At 34.2% G+C, this 14,251-nt stretch overlaps 1 protein-coding gene across 3 annotated transcripts in view; it reads right to left on the bottom strand.

Moving 5' to 3' along the window:
* ARHGEF12 (Rho guanine nucleotide exchange factor 12) overlaps nt 1-14,251 on the bottom strand; it is a 144,397-nt gene that overhangs the window by 99,906 nt on the left and 30,240 nt on the right. Inside the window, exon 1 of one of the 3 annotated variants that reach the window (XM_060304195.1) lies at nt 6,279-6,433. The exons of the other annotated variants lie outside the window; for them this stretch is intronic. The gene's annotated coding sequence lies outside the window, so the exon portion shown is untranslated. Of the gene's footprint in view, nt 1-6,278; nt 6,434-14,251 lie in introns of those variants that run through there. 3 annotated transcript variants of the gene reach the window in all.

The following is a 14,251-nucleotide window of genomic DNA, read 5'->3' as shown; positions in this document are numbered from 1 at the left end:
GATATCTTGTATTCTGCTCTGAGACACTCTCCCTACCAGCCCAACTCCTGCGTATACTTTAGGTCTCTGCTTAAAGGTTTCTACCTCAGAAAGGCCTTTCCTGACCTCTGCTCTCCAATTTAAATTAAGCTCCTCCTGTTATTGTCTCCCATAATCACCCTTTTCTTTCTTTTTTAATACCGTTTACCACATTTTATAATGATTTAATTATTTTGTGTTTAATGTTGGTCTTATCATTAGACAGCTCTGTAAGTACACAGTAAATCCAGCACCTGGCATAGCTCCTCAAAATGTTCAATAAATATTTGTTGAATGAATTAATAATTCAACCAAAGAAAAGAGTCAACTAGAGAAATTATAAGCAAGGGAAGAAGCATATGCTGATGTGTTTGGAGAAAATGCAAGTAGCTCAGTATGGCTGGAGTATGGGGGTTGGGTGGGAGGAGAGTAATGATGTCTGGAAAGAATAAACAGTTAGCAGATCAAAGGGGGTCTATATACCATACGGAGGAATTCAAATTTCAGTCTGTAGAAAGGTTCTTAATCCAGGTTTCAGCTTCTATAGGTATTGAAAATTTTAGACTATGAGACTCTCTAGAGAGGGTTTCAAAAGAGGTCCATAACATTCTTCCTCCAAAAAACCACTGCTAAAGACAATGCAGGAACACCAACAGATTGTAAGCCAGGCAGTAATATGATCCAGTATGTATTTTAGAAATACCGCCTTGAAAACAGCATGAAGAATGGGCAGGAAAGGTATGAAGCTGAGTGCTGGAAAACTAATTAGAAAATAATAATATTACAGATTAAAAAATGATGAAGAGTGCAATAACAAAGGAAATGAAGAAAAGGGGATAAATACCAAAAATAATACTATGAAAATAAGCACTGAAGTTCCAGCAGATTTAGGAAAAAAGGTGGAAAAGGATTTTTGCTTAGATAGCAAGACATTTGTGCCACTCACCATGAAAAGAAATGCAAGAGCAGGTTTTGGAAATAAGCAGTTTTATGTTAGTCAAGGTACCTTCAGGACATCATAGTAGACATGTCTACTAAGGACTGGAGTTCAGAGAAGAGACTGATTTGGCAATTCAGATTTGGATGACATCGCCATGATAGCAGAAATCATGAAAGTACATGAGACTCCCCAAGAGATTCACTTAACATCATCTGTAAAATGTAAGGGTTAGACTAAATCTGAGATATACTGCGAAAGTTATATGATTTTACTCCTTATTATTGATTTTTATGGAATCAAAATATCCATAAACTTATAAAAAAGCTTTATTTTAAAGGACATTTTATGTATCTCTAGTTTCTACTTCCCCATCATGTTCTTATAATATCTTTGACTCCAAATTTATGTCACAACAATTACATAGCAGAAAAAATACTAAAAATGTTTAGTTATGATGTCCCTTGCAATGCCAGAATATTGCAGTGGTGGAATTCACCTGTTAAAAGAGTATTAGAATGAAAAATACTCCGAAAGCCTTTCTTTGTAAAAAATGTAAATGTGATCTTTTCTACTTTTAAAAACCTTTATTTAATTTGAGCAGTAGTGTTATAAATTACATTTCTAGTTCTTATAACAATAAACACTCATGAAAAGCCTAACCTGATAAATGGCATCTATAAAACACCCTACAGCTAACATCATGCTTAATGTGAAAAATGGAATGCTTTCCCCCTAGGATTAGGAACAGGACAGGGATATCTCCTCTAACCACTTTTACTCAACACTGTACTACTCTAGCCAGTGCAGTAAGTCAGGAACAAATAAATAAAAGGTATCCAGATTGGAAAGGAAGAGGTAAAACTGTCTTTATTCACAGATTACATGATGATCTACATAGAAAACTCTATGAAATCAACAAAAAAGCTACTAGAACTAATTAATAAGCTTAACAGGACTTTAGGATTCAAAATCAATTGTATTTCTGTATATTGTACTAGCAATGAATGATTAGAAATTAAAATTGAAAGGACAATACTATTTACGATAGCATTAAAATATTAAATATTTAGGGTAAATCTGACAAAAGATATATGAGACCTGAAAACGGAAAACTAGAAAACATGGCTGAGAAAAATTAAGACCTAAATAAGTACAGTGATATGTCATGTTCATGGACTGGAAAACTCAATATCATTAAGACATCATTTTAACAACACTGATTCAACAAGATCTACAGATTCAACGTAATACCAATTAAATTTCCAACATGCTTTTTTTTCTGTAATTGACAAACTGATTCCAATGTTAATGCAGAAATGCAAAGGGCCTAGACCAGGTAACAATTTTGAAAAACGAAGAACATAGAGGACTAACTCTATTTGATTTCAAGACTTATTATAAAGCTACAGTAGTCAAGACAGTGTGGTTTTGGGGTCAAGACAGACAAAGAAATCAATAGAACAGAATAGAGACTTCATGTATATGGACAACTGATTTCCAACATAGGTTCAAAGGGAATTAAGTGGAGAAAAGATAGTTTAAGAAATGGTGCTAGACTTTTGAATATTCGTATGTAAAAATATGTACTTCAATCTACACCTCAAGCCATATTAAAAATTACCTCAAAATGTATCACAGACCTAAAAGTAAACTTAAAATTATAAAACTTCTAAAAGCAAATATAGGAAAAATATCAGTTAGGTAAATATTTCTTAGACATACCAAAAGCATAATCCATGAAAGAAAATACTGACAGACTGAGATTTAAAGTTAAAAACTTCTGATCTTTGAAATGTGAACTACATCTCAATTAAGCTTTTTAAAAAGAGAGAGAATACCAAGCAAATGAAAAGACAAGCCACAGACTGGGACAAAATATTTCCAAATCATATATATAATAATGGACTCATATCCAGAATATATAATGAACTCTTACAACTCAATATTAACAGAGAACACAATTAAAAACAAGATTTGAATAGATAATTCATGAAAGAAGACACAGGGATGGTAAATAACACATAAAAAGATGCTCAGCGTCACTGATCATGAGATGAAATGCAAATAAAAGCTACAATGATACCATTACACACCCACTAAAATGGCTGAAATGAGAAAGATTAACAATACCAGGTATTGGTGAGGCTTTGGAGCAACTGGAACTTTGCTGGTAGGAATGTGACACAATAAAACCACTTCAGAAAACTAGTTTGGCAGTTTCTGAAAGAGTTAAATACACTCTTACCACATGATTCAGCCATTCCACTCCTAGGTGAAATGAAAATATATGTCCATACAGAGACTTATATGTCCAAAGCAAATTTATTCTTAATAGTCCAAAACTTGAAAATAACCCAAATGTCCATCAATGGATAAATGGGTAAACAAATTGTGGTATATCCATACACTGGAATATTATTCAGCAAAAAAAAAAAGGTATGAATTATTGATACACACTACACCATGGACAAATCTTAAAGTAATTATGCAGAATAAAAGAAAAACAAAAAGAACATACACTGTAAAATTCCAATTATATAAAATTCAAGAAAATGCAAACTTATCTAAATGACAAAAAGCAAGAAAATAGAAACTAATCTATAATGACAATATCAGTGGGTGCCTGACGATGGGTGGGGAGGGTTGGGAGGGAAGAATTACAAAAGGTATGGGGTGATGGATATGTCTATTATCTTGATTGGGGTGGACAGTTTCCCAGTTGTGTGTGTATGTGTGTGTGTGTGTGTGTGTGTGTGTGTATATATATATATATATATCAAAACGTATCAAATTTTATACTTCAGACATATACAGTTTATTATACATCAATTTTTACCTCAATAAAGCTACTGAAATCTCAGAAAGTCTAACATTCAAATGAACCAAAACTACCAGTTAACATAATGTCATACTTCATAATGTCATACATTATGTCATATGACATAATGTCATAATGTCATACATAATGTCATGAAATATCTTTTAAGTAAAAGACTCAGTGGGGTCTGAATATTTTCTGTCCATTGTAAATTAATAACATTTGAAAGTATACATAAATTAACAGATAAACCAAAAAGGAACTTTGCTACTATGTTTTTCTTTGCGTATGTGAAAGAATCTAAAAATGCTTTAGTATTTTAAAATACAATATTGGGTAAACCTATGGTTGGCAAGTTCTATACTATCAATAATTTTGTATGGGGAAGTTCCAACAAATTTAAGTTTACTTGCCTAAACTCAATTGTTTTGTAGGTTTTCTTCTTTTCAAAATTCTCACACTAATTAGTTCCTTAAATGGTCATTGTAATAGTAAAATGAATAATGTTAGCCCCAAGAGAATCTGTTGGTATTAAAAAGTATGAAGTTACTTATATATCTTACCAATGTACTATAAAAGTCTATTATTCATTCATTCAATAAATGAATTTATAACTGCATACTATGTACTCAGGCACTAGTCTATGTCCTTGCAATGTATCTGGGGGAAAGGCAAGAGGCAGACAATAAACAACAATGATTTAATATATAAATGTATACTGTAATATATTAGGTGGTGATATGCACTACAGAGAACCTCTGAAGAAAAATTAGAGCAGGTTATAAAGGATCAGGAGTGGAAACTAAATATATTTATAATAAAAACTTGAAAGTAATGATATTTGTTTCCATAAGTCACACATGAAAATCTCTTACATGGAATACAATCATATAATGTTAGAACTGAACTTTAGGTGACCTAGTCCAACCTTGACATTTTATAAATACGATGCTAAATTTTTTATCCATTCAATTTCTGGCAGAGACTAGGATCTCCTGCTCACTCTATTGGCATCACTCTTTGTGATGTCAAATAATTGTGATAAAATGTTTTAATCTACTCATATTAAAACTACAGAAAGAGTTTTAGAGTTTGACTGACCTGGGCTTCATCACTTTATGGTTTTGTTACTTATGATGAATTATTTAACCTCTCAAAATATAAATTTCCTCATCTATAAAAGAGGGATGGAGATAGTTTTGTGATGATGTTATTATGAGGATTAAATGTAGTAGTTTATGTAAAATACCTGCATGTCAGTACGTAAGTATATAACCAATACTTGTATTCCAGCACACACACACATAAAAAAAATAGTGCATGATATGCATAGGTTTTTTATACCCTCTGCTAGACGATAAACCATGTTTATATCTAAAGTACTAAAGTAATGTAAACTCAATGAGCATTTGTTAATTTATTAGTATTCTAAGGAAACAACCAGCTTTCAAAATGTGGCCAATAGTATGATAACTCGTATCACTATGATGGAGATAATCAAACTAACTGAAAGCTTCAGAGTATACTTTAAAATGTTTTTGGTCTCTCGTTTCTCAACAGAAAAGTCTGTAGCACTAAACACTTCTTAGTATCATAAACTATGGTCCTGGGTCTTTCTGTTTAAAATAAAACAGCTTCCACCATGAAGAACACCTTCAGAAGAAAGCAAAAAAGCCTGCGGCATTTTATACCACTTCTACTTTTTACATTCATGCCTCTGCTCCTGTATTCACAGATATGAATGCAAAAAAAAAAAAAAAACACTCCTCAGAATTGCAATTTCAATGCCATCACATAGTAATCTGGCAGCTTCTTCTTATTTATAACCAACATTTTAGCTGATAAGAGCAAAAATACCACAAACTGAACAAAGGATAAAATAATTCAAATTGATAAGAGTGTTTGGTATCATGGATATCGTCACCATTTCCAAATGATTGTATATTTCAATTTAGCTTCAAATGAAAGAAAAATCATGAAGATTACTCTGTAAAAACATTCCCTTCCCCCACTATAGGATTAATCCCTGGCCCCCTCATATCCCACCCAAGATCTCTTAGGTATCAAAGGGAAACAAGCATCCTGAAGCTTCAGATAATTAACTCACAATTTATAGAATAATAAATCAGAGTCCCTAGCTAAGATTCAAGAAAAGTTATGTCAATTCAGTTCTCAAAAGGTAAAAGAAGGATGCTGCTTCCTATCCTTTTGAATAAAAATATCCCTGCAATGCTGGATGTTAAAACCTTTGTTCTCAAGCTAAGCAATTAAAGCACAGATTTTTAAAACTAGGAATTTTCTTCCTTTAGGTCAAATTAGTCTCTTTAAACATGAAAAAAAACCTTAAAAGCTATTTTAAGAATAGTGAACAATGTAAAAATACCCTTTTCCTTTTAAATTTTATTCCTCTTTTATAAGTATATCCCTTTCACTAAAGCTATTTTTCTACCATTTTGCTACATTTCATACACCACCGAGAAAACAAAGACTGCTATAGATTACCTGGATCACCGGACAAATCAGCAGACAAGTAAAAGCTCAAAAGGCTCGTTTCCATGGAGTAGAGGAGAATGACATCCTCACTAAAACACCACTCCCTTAGCATTCCTAGGCTTTTCCTTTATATATACTCGACATCCTTGGAAAGGCATTTGTCGGATGATTTTACTGACCACAAGAGGGATGATGAAGAAACTCCACCTCTTCTCCACCCCCCAATCATCCACCATCATCAACCGAAGCCCAACACTGTGCTGCTAATGGAAATGCAAAGAACAGCATGCACACACGCTGCTCTAAAAGATTACACTGTAAAATTACATAAATGATAAATAAAGCAAAGATGCAGCTGGCAATATGTTAAGGGGGTGGGCCAAGCAGCTCCCACAAATTAAAAATACTTGTAAAAGGTCCAATTCTAGAGCCACAAAAAATTAATTTTCTTCATAATTTCCTGAATAAAGTATGATTTTTAGAAAAATATACAGTGTCTCTATCAAAAATGGAGTTCCTCATATATCTTAAAATTTGTTGTTGCCACTGTTCCTTTCCCTAAAGCCAAATAAACCAAATACATTAGGATTAACCAAAAGAGTCTCCTTTTGTTGGTAGTGTGACCCCTTCAAAGATACTCTGGAACAAGAGGTGGGGGTGAAAGAGAAACAGATAAAAAATGGGAGGAGGAAAAATATTTTCTGACCCAATAAGCCTAATTAAGTTTGTAAGCAAGGCTGAGAGGATTGAAATTTCTTCATGCTACTCTGTCAACTTGTGTTTGATTATTGTAAATCTTCTCTGGTCTCTAAATATGCCCCAGGCACTATGATGTCTGGCATTCTGTTAACTAGCATCCCTGCCACTTACACTAGAATGAGGGACGGACAATACACACACTCATTCAATCTAATCCCTAGAAGCCATGTAATTCTTCTGTAACACTAATTTTCCCCAAACACTGTTCTCTAACAAATGCACTGACACACTAAGAAGACTCATTAGCCTCTACCTTCCTTTTCTGAAGAATCAACCCAACTTGACAATTTGCACACACATAATTCCTGGGATCAATGCATTAGTAATGAATGAAAAACATACTCTTTGTTTCATAAAACACATTCCCTAAAACATTTGGATATATCTAATTATAAGTTAAACCCAGTAATCATGTCATTCACATAAATTATAGCCCAGAGTTCTATGGATTTATGGATGAATTCACAGAATCTCAGAACCACAAATAGTGATCTATGAAGAATCGTCTTCTAAGAAAGCACACCATGGCAAATGTAGCTTGTAAAAAATAAACAAAAGAATAACGAAAGGATAGATAAATTAGTAGATTTTACAGATTTTTTAAACTAGAGACTGATTTTAATGCTCTCCATGGGCAATATTAAAGGACAGATTTACTGAATTTATGGTTTCTAAGTACTTAATAGAGAAGTAGTGATATGATTTACCATACAACCCAGAAATCACACTTAGGTGTTTACCCAAGTGATGTGAAAATTTATGTTCACACAAAAACCTGTCCATGGATGTTCATACCAGCTTTATTCATAATTGCTAAAAACTGGAAGTAATCAAGATGTCCTTCAATGGTGGAATGATTCATCCACACAACAGAATACTCTTTAACAATTTTAAGAGAATGAACTATTAATTCACACAACAATATGGATAAATCTTAAACGCATTTTATTATGTTCAAGAAGTCAGATGCAAAATCCAAAGATTTTCATACCATTCCATTCATATGCAACTTTAGAAAATGTAAAAGTTAAAAACAGATAAGACATAAAACAGATTAGCAATTACTAGGGACTAGGGGAGGGGAGAGTGACTGACTACAAAGGGGACACACAAGGGAACACTCAGACTGCAGGATCTGTTCTGTATAATACTAGGGTGGTGGATACATGACTCAACTCTTTTGTCAGAACCAACAGAACTGCACATTAGGAAGAGTGAACTTCACTGAATGCTGACTGTACAACAACAACAAAAACCATCAATCAGACGGTTGGAAGATTCCAAGATGAAATGTGGACTGTGACGAATGAATCTAACAGCATTACAAATTATGACATACCTGCACCAAAGGGATGGGGGAGGGGAGGAGCTGACCTAACTAACTTTGGAAAACAATGTTTTGACTGGAAATTGTAAGGCTAATAAACAAAAATAAACACTGTACTCTAAATGAAAAATGTGTTTCTCGTGGGTATACGGAGTAATGGTTCTAAAATAGCTTTTCATGTATACTGGAGTTGAACAAATAAGTAAATGGATAATGGATGGTCAGAGCCAGGTTTCTCACTGTCAGATAGGGAAGTTACACATAAACAAGAAAGGAAGAATAGAGTGAACCCTGTGGTACTGGATTAAAATCAGAGATCAGTATGAACTCATGTTCAACTTAATACAGATACAAATGCATACAGAAACAAGTAGAGATACATGTGTAGATATACATACATTACTAGCTCTACCCCTCAAGAGGGCCTAAAAGCAATGGCACCTCAAAAGCAATGAGCACACCCAGTGCCCACACTTTGGCTTCTAAAAACCATTCTCCAATAAAAGGAATCATAGCTCCTTGGGAAAACAGCTGATTCTATAATCAGGGCAAAGAGTATACAATATGAGGCTGAGCATCTTAGAGCACCAGGAAGTAAGGAAGCACTCAAAAAACAAAAGCATAGGGGCAAGGGCCAATCTGAAAGCCTTTCCAGTGGTCAAAGTTGGAACAATATGAGCAACAAAATAAAAACACAACTGGATTCGAACTCAAAATATGAAATAAATATACAACAATCCATATTGATATAGATAATTGAGTAAGTAAATAAGTGAGGGAAGACACAAATTTTCCTTACAGAAGAATTCCAAATCAGATATGTACATACTTCCTTCTCCCTCAGGTGTGGATTGGAGTTAAGTGACTTGCTTTAAAAGAATAGTATATGGAAAGAGAAAAAGAGTAACTTTAAAGTGGAGAAAGCCGGCAAACACTATCTTAGCCAAGTGGTTCAGGTTAATCCCATCAGTGATGCTACATGAATGTCATGTAGACTTCATATACCCTGATAAGATGAAGTGAAAAGAGGACTTTGCCTCTGGGTATTCCTTCCACAAATGCATAACCCTAATAATGAGACACAGCAGCAAACCCAGACTGGAGAATATTCTAAAAAATACCCAGCCAGGACTCCTCAAGGCTGTTCAGGTCATGAAAAACAAGGTAGGCCTGAGAAACCGGAACAGACTGGGGAAATAAGAAAACTAAATGCAATGTGGTATCCTGGCCAATGAGACCATTAATGAAAAATCTGGTGAGATCCAAATAAAATCTGTAGTGTAGTTAATACCATTGGTAGTTAATACCAATGTCAGAGTCTTTGTTTTGACAAATGTACCACAGTAATGTAAGATGTTAACAATGAGGAAAACTAGGTATGAGGTATATGGAAACTCTCTATACTATTCACAACTTTTCATTAAATCTAAAATTATTCCAAAATAAAAAGGTTATTTAATAATTAGCTTATGATGCTAAAGTCAGAATAGTAGGCACTCTTAGGTAGTGACTGCAACTGTTGGTTAAAAACATTCCCACAAAAAATATTCTAGGCTCAGATGACTTCACTGATGAATTCTCACCACACATAAAGAGATGACAGGGACTTCCCTGGTGGTACAGTGGTCAAGAATCCACCTGCCAATGCAGAGGACATGGGTTCAATCCCTGGTCCAGGAAGATCCCACATGCCGCAGAGCAACTAAGCCTGTGCGCCATAACTACTGAGCCTGTGCTCTAAAGCCCACAAGTCACAACTACTGAGCCCATGTGCCACAACTACTGAAGCCCACACACTCTAGGGCCCTCATGCCGCAACTACTGAGCCCATGTGCTGCAACTACTGAAGCCTGTGTGCCTAGAGCCATAAACAACAAGAAAAGCCATCGCAATGACAAGCCCGCGCACCGCAATGAAGAGTAGCCCCCCTTGCCACAACTAGAGAAAGCCCGCGTGCAGCAACAAAGACCCAAAGCACCCAAAAATAAATAAAATTTAAAAAAAAAAGAAATAGAGACAATAACATCCTATACCCACTCTTCCTGAAAACAGATGACACTTCCCAATTCATTTTCTGAGGCCAACATTACCCTGATATCAAAACAAGTCAATGACATTACTAGAAAATAAAAAACCAATATCCTTTGTGAACACGGATATAAAAATCTTTATCAAAATATTAGCAAAACAAATCTATCAATATATACAAAAATTAATACATAATGATGAAATGGGGTTTATCTCAGGAATGCAAGGTTGGCTCAGCATTCAAAATTCAATGTAATTCACCATATCACCAGTCTAAAAAAAAAAAAAACAAAAAAACATATCATCTCAGTAAACACAGAAACTGCGTTTTACAAAATTCAATACCCATTAATGATAAAAATTTCTTGCAAACTAAGATAGACGGTAACTTCCTCAAACTGATAATGGACATCTATAAAAAAGTAAACACAGGGGCTTCCCTGGTGGCACAGTGGTTGAGAGTCCGCCTGCCGATGCAGGGGACACGGGTTCGTGCCCCAGTCTGGGAAGATCCCACTTGCCGCAGAGCGGCTGGGCCCGTGAGCCATGGCCGCTGAGCCTGCGCATCCAGAGCCCATACTCCGCAAAGGGAGAGGCCACAACAGTGAGAGGCCCGCGTACCGCAAAAAAAAAAAAAAAACAAAGTAAACACATTAACATCATACTTAACAGACTGAATGACTTCCCTCTAAGATCAAAAACACGGCAAGGATGTCTACAGGCCTGCTCTCACAGCTTCCATTTAACATGTTAGTCAGAGGAGTAACACAATAAAAATAAAAATATAAAAGGCTCACAGAATGGAAAGAAAGCAGTACAATTTTCTTTAATGAAAGGTGGTAATCTATGTAAAAAATTTAAAGGAATTTATTTTTAAAAACTAGTAGAACTAATAAGTCTAGCAAGAAAACAGTACACAGATCAATACACCAAAAGCAATTATATTTCTATTACTAGCAACAAATCAAAAATTAATTTTTAAATATCATTTAAAATAACCTCAAAACACATGAAATAGATAGAGATGAAGTTAAACTACGTGCAAAACCTGTACACTGAAAACTGTAGAATCTTTTGAGAGAAACTAAAGACTTCAATAAATGAAGAGTGAGAATATGTTGATGGATCAGAAGACTCATACTGTTAAAATACTGTTTCTCCCCAATCTCAACTAGATTCAACATAATCATACTCAAAATCACAGCACTTTTTAAAAAAACAGAAACTGACTTGCTGATTCTAAAATTCATATGAAAATACAAAGGACCTAGAAGAGCCAAAAGAATTTTTAGGAAAACAACAAAGTTGGAAGACTTACATTATCTTATTTCAAGATTTAAGGTAAAGCTAAAACAAGACATAAGGATAAGCATATTTATCAAAAAAAAAAAAAAGTAAAAGAGAGCATAAATAGACCCAGGAGAAGATGGTAAGTTTTTAACACAGATGTCAAGGTAATTCTATAAGGAGAGAATAGTCCTTTCTACAAATAGCACTAGAACATATGCCGAAACAAACACACACACAAACAAACCTCAATCCTTACCTCACACCATATACAAATGTTAACTTGACATGTATCATAATGCCTAAACATAAGAGTTAAACTACAAGACTTCTAGACAAAAAATCAGGAGAAAATTCTTGTGATCTTGGGTTAGGTCAAGATTTTTCAGATAGGATCCACAAAGCAAAAATGTAAACAGTTAATAAATTGAACTTCATCAAAATTAAAAACGTCTGTTCTTTGAAAGACACTGTTAAGGAAATAAAAGGACAAGCCACACACTGGGAGAAAATTTTACCGAAAACATACCTGATAAAGGGCTCTTACCTTGTATCTCAATAACAAGATAAGCCAATTTTTTAAGATTTGAACAGACACGTAACAAAAGAAAACAAATGGCAAAAAGCATGTGAAAAGTCCTCAACATCATTAATCTTAAGAGAAACGTAAATAAAAAATACAATGAAATGGCCATTCACACTGACAAAAATGACCAAAAAGACTGGCAATACCAAGTATTGATATGGATGTGGAACATGTGAAACTCTCCTACCTTGCTGATGAGGGTGTAAAATGCTAATCATTTTGGAAAAGAGTTTGACAGTTTCTTGTAAAGTTAAACATACACTTGCCAAACAACTCAGCAATCCTAATTCAGGGCTTTTACCAAAAAGAGACGAAAATGTGTATCACACAAAAACTCATATGCAAATGTTCAGATTTATCTGAAATAGCCCAAACTGGAAATGATCCAAATGCCCATCAACAGGTACACAGATAAACTATTCACACAAATGGAATACTATATGGCACGAAAAAGAAGCAAACTGCTATAATATGTAACAACTTGAATGAATCAAAAAAGCATTACAGAAGACAGACATAAAAAGGTTATACACTGTTTGATTTCATTTACATGAAGTTCTAGAAAAGACAAAACTCTTGTGACAGAAAGCAGATCAATGGTTTTAGGTGAGTAAATGCATGACCGAACTTCTGAGAGTGACAGAAATGTTCTGTATTTTAATTACAGTGTTAGTTAAACTATAGTGTTAGTTAAACTATAGGGTTAATTAAAAATTATATACACTTGTCAAAGCTCATCAAAATATACACTTAAAATGAGTGTATTTTATTATATGTAAACTGCATCTCAAAATGTTTATTTTTAAAAGATAAAATAGAGTAAGTCCAGAATTTAAATAGCTTATAAATTGACTAACTCCTGTAACTTCCTACTTAAAATATTAAAACCTTAATTGTTGCTTTAGATAAACATAAAATCTTTAGAATGACACAAGAAAATAAACTTTTATTTCAAAGATAAAACTTGAAAGCCTGAACATTTTAAAAATTTAATTCTTAGCTCTAAAAATACTGTTTGTAAAAATATTTAACATTTCAATGAGCACTATATCAATATGATGATCTTTTTGGCCACGCCGCGTGGCATGCGGAATCTTAGTTCCCCAACCAGGGATTGAACGCGCGTCCCCTGAAGTGGAAGCACTTCAGTGGAGTCTTAACCACTGGACTGCCAGGGAAGCCTGATGACTTACTTTAATACCTAAAGCCAAGTAATTACCAGAGCAATTCCTGTAACTAGGATATTCTTACCAGAACATTCCAACACTCTATAGTGGAGAAACCTAACAAACACTACTTCAGCCCAGTCATCAATGTCACTGTCAACAGTCATAAATCATGTTGATGGTATATACCCTTGATATGGTATGATGAAAATGGCACTATATCTCTGTGATCCTCCTTCCAACAAACCATAACTCCAGTCTAATTGTGAGAAAAACATTAGACAAATTCCAATGTAGCAGCATATTATAAAACACCTGACCAGTACTCCTCAAAACTATCAGGATCATCAAAAACAAGGTAAGTTTAAGAAACTGTCACAACCAAGAGAAGCCCAAGGAGACAGGACAACTAAATGTAATGTGGTATCTTGGGTGTGATCCTGGATCGGAAAAAGGAGAACAGGTAAAAACTAAGGCAATCAAAATAAACTTTGGACTTTAGTTAATAATAATGTATTAAAACTCATTGATTAATTGTAACAAATGTACAGTACTAAGGTAATATGTTAATAATCCGGGAATCTGAGGTCAAGTATGGGATACACATTCCCCTCTGTACTAGCTTTTCAATTTTTCTATAAATGTAATCTAGTCTAAAAAATAAACTCTTAAAAAAAGCTCTCCCTCCTCCATTCCCTCATTGCCAAATTAAAAAGTCCATCTCATCAGTAAAACTTAGAACACTACAAGAGAGGAAGGGAAAGAAACAAAGGGAAGGGGATCAAGAAAAGGATGGTACAGGTGCTAATTTAAAGAACATCATTACAGC

Source organism: Globicephala melas, chromosome 8 (assembly GCF_963455315.2).
Source record: "Globicephala melas chromosome 8, mGloMel1.2, whole genome shotgun sequence".
Classification (NCBI taxonomy): Eukaryota; Metazoa; Chordata; class Mammalia; order Artiodactyla; family Delphinidae; genus Globicephala; species Globicephala melas.
Note: the sequence above shows the minus strand (reverse complement) of the source record. Positions and strands in the feature narration are given on the sequence as shown.